Consider the following 3,983-nt stretch of genomic DNA (forward strand, 5'->3'; position numbering starts at 1 on the left):
CACTTTCACTTTTCACTTTCATGCATTGGAGAAGGAAATGGCAACTCACTCCAGTGTTCTTGCCTGGAGAATCCCAGGGACGGGGGAGCCTGGTGGGCTGCCGTCTATGGGGTCGCACAGAGTCAGACACGACTGAAGTGACTTAGCAGCAGCAGTAGCCACTAAAGGTGAGGTTAGTTATTTCCCCCTACAATCTCCCTGCCAGGTTATCATGAATTAGGTATCAGAACAAATCCTGCTACCCATGTAAGCATCTATACAGCAAGCATTTACTAGCAAGAAGCCACAAAGCCAGTTCATACAATCTGTTATGTGAAGTCAGTGAAGCCCCAGTTCCCTGTACTTTTAGGTGTTCTGTCACCTTGCATGAAGGGTCCACTCAAGACAGATACAACAGGGACTTCTCTGGTGGTCCACTGGCTAAGACTCCATGCTCCCAATGCAGGGGGCCTGGGTTCAATCCCTGGTCAGGGAACTAGATCCCACATGCTGCAATTAGGCTCTCGTACCACATGTAAGAGAAGCCTGAGTACTGCAACAAACAGCCGGCATGCCGCACTGAAGACCCAGTACAGCCTAAATAAATAAAATTAAAAATGTAAAAAAAGATTCACTCTCTTAAAAAAAATACAGTATTCAGTTAGCTAGATGGTTACATTAGGAACCAGAATCCCTCAGGATTTGGGATGCCTCAAGGGTTTAGCCCAGTGCATCACCCTTAAGTAAGATTTTTTTTACTCTGAAGAAAGAATGAGTAGTGCCCTCAGTCATTTTAGCCAACCCATACATCTTAGAGAAGGAAATGGCAGCCCACTCCAGTGTTCTTGCCTGGAGAATCCCGGGGACAGGGGAGCCTGGTGGGCTGCCGTCTATGGGGTCGCACAGAGTTGGACACGACTGAAGCGACTTAGCAGCAGTAGCAGCAGCATACATCTTGAATGCGACAGGCACACCTTGTTTTGCCACACTTCACTTTATTGCATTTGGAAGATACCATGTTTTTTTACACATTGGTTGGTGGGAGCCCTGTGTCAAGTCCAACAGCATTTGCTCACTACACGTCTCTGTCACATTTTGGTAATTGTCACAGTAGTTCAACTGTTTTCCTTATTTGTTATGGTGATCAGTGATCTGTGATGTTACTATTGCAAAAAGATTACAACTTGAGGAAGGTTCAGGTGATGATTAGCATTCTTTAGCAATAAAGTATTTTTAAATTAGGCATAGACATTACATTTTTAGACATAATGCTACTGCACTCTTAATAGTCAATGGTATAAACCTATCTTTTATATGCACTGAGAAACAGAAATTCAAGTCACTCACTTTATTGCAATATTGGAACCCTCGAAATATCTCTGAGGTAAGCTGGCAGTAACTTCATCAAAGGATAGCTCATTTCTAACACCTGTTGTGCTAATCAATAAGCCAGGAGTTTCACTGATGCACTCATTACGGCACTCCCTATGCTAATCAGTATTGAGATAAGGAAAGCTGTGGGGCTGTGTTGAGCTCACTGGGTGTGACTGTGCACATCTCAGACACGGTGGGAGTATTTACACTATGGAAACTGGTAACAGAGTCCCCCTCCCCACCCACTACCAGAGAGCTAGTTATTTGACTTTGACCTGCATACCACTGGATAGCTGTGTCCTCAGGAATGTGACCTTTTTGATAAAATTCTGACTGACTACCTCACCCTCATGACTACCTCTAGACTGGCAATGCCTGCTCTTTAGAGATTACCTGGGACCTTTACAACAATACTGATACCTGATATGCAGGTCCCTGTTGGTGGAGATGCTGACTTGACTGGACTGGGGTGGGGCTTGGAAATCAGGAAACACTGAAAGCTCACCACGTGGTTCTAAATTGCAGCCGGGGTCACACTCAGGCCTGTATGTCACATTGGGTGGGCCAAAAATTTCGTTCAGTGTTTGTTTCTGTAAGATATTAGGGAATATGATTTATGCCACATATTCTAACAAAGTTCATGACTAAACCCGGCTTGGCATCAGACCTGCTGACCCGCAAGCCAAGAGTTTCTGGCAAAAGGAGAGAAAAACTGGCACTTCCCTGGTGGTCCAGTGGCTACGATTTTAAGCTCTCAATGCACAGGGCCTAGGTTCGATCCCTGGTCAGGAACGAGATCCCACATGCTGCAACCAAGAGTTCACGTGCCACAGCTAAACATCCTGCGTGCCACGATGAAGATTAAAGATCCCATGTGCTACAGTCACCCAGTGCAGCCAAATACATGAAAATAATTTTTTTTTTTTAAAGGAGACGCTGAAAATACGTTGTCATGGCTTCTGAGATTTCAGTGTTTGCCAGGGTGACTGAGGAGTAGTCCATAGCACTTGTGATCAGGTCGGGGCTAGGGAGGGACAACAAACTTGCTCAGGAACTGGGGAAAGGCTGTGCTAGCCCCAAAGAGCTCCAGGCTTCCTCTGCAGAGGTGTCTCCGCCTCGTCACCCCAGGTATCATTGTACAGGGGCTCAGGGAGAGCTGAGAGGAGGTGCTCAAATGTGTGCATGTTATTAGGGAAGATCTGTAGAGGAGCGAGTGCAGCTAGCTAGAAGGCCAGGACTAAGACAGGGACAACTGAAAGAAAATCCCAGTAGGGAAGGAGGCTAGAAGGCTAACCCCAGGGAGAAGGAGACAGACAACCCCTCCAAGGGCATGGAGCTGAGTCAGCCCTCCTGGGGATGGAGCACCTCAAAGAGTGGGTGTAAGGTGAGGGCTGGTGAGGAAAATTAGTCCCGTAAAGAGGGGTAAAGAGTTAGTTTCTTCCTCCTTGAAGGACAGAATAAGGGCTTCTCTGATAGCTCAGCTGATAAAGAATCTGCCTGCAATGCGGGAGATCCCGGTTCCATTCCTGGGTCGGGAAGATCTGCTGGAGAAGGGATAGGCTACCCATTCCAGTGTTCTTGGACTTCCCTTGTGGCTCAGCTGGTAAATAATCCACTTACAATGTGGGAGACCTGGGTTTGATCCCTGGGTTGGGAAGATCCCCTGGAGAAGGGAAAGGCTACCCACTCCGGTATTCTGGCCCAGAGAATTTCATGGACTGTATAGTCCATGGGGTCTCAACGAGTCGGACACCACTGAGTGAAACCATTCAAAGGACAGAAATGACAACTTCTAACCTTGAGGTAGGATGCCTTTGAAGTCCCAGGTTATTCATTTGAAGGTGACCCTCAGCAGTCCCTGGTTCCATGTCTCTACCCAACCTTGCAGGGTTTGCTCCCTTGTACCAGGAAACTGGCTTCCTTTCAACCCCTGGGCATGGCATTGCTTCCCTCCCAACCCAGACCTTACTTGCTTCCTTCTACAGTAAAACCGGCAGAACTCTGGGGGCTGGGCCGCCGGTCTCTGTCTCTGGCAGGCTTGGGAATTCAGATCCCGGGAATGGGACAAGAGTGCCATTCCCGAAGTCGCCACCAGGGACCCCACCCAGCCCTGCCTTGAACTCACAAATTTAATTCCTGAATGCCACAAACATGGATTGCCTGGTTCCCAAGTCCCCAGCTGAGCTAGGCCTGCGGGGAAAGGAAAACAGCAGTGAGTCAAGCAGGGGCCGTGGGAGACAGACTCACAGCCAGGAAGACAGACTTTGACCCCAGACAGAGGAAAGGCTGGGCGGAAAGAGGCTGGGTCAGACCTGAGCTGTGTGCAAGGGCTGAGGCCCCTGAGTTGGGGCTAGTGGGTGAGGGCTTTTCGGAGGAGGAGGCCATGGGGGCAGGGTTGCTACCTCACCCAGTCCCAGTGAAGGAGAGGATCGGAGACTTGGGGGAAAGCCTTCCACTGTTACAAAAGGAACTGTAGGGCCTTCCATGAGGGCCCTCTGCCCCACCCTGGCCTGCGGCGCCTTCCCAGATGCTACCTTCCCGCCTCGCTTAGACTGAACAACTCCATTTCCTTATTTCATTCGTGCCTTGCACACTTAACTGCACATTTTTTTTTAACGCTTTAAGCCATA

Source organism: Bison bison, unplaced genomic scaffold, assembly GCF_000754665.1.
Source record: "Bison bison bison isolate TAMUID 2011002044 unplaced genomic scaffold, Bison_UMD1.0 scf7180017864309, whole genome shotgun sequence".
In the NCBI taxonomy this organism is placed as follows: Eukaryota; Metazoa; Chordata; class Mammalia; order Artiodactyla; family Bovidae; genus Bison; species Bison bison.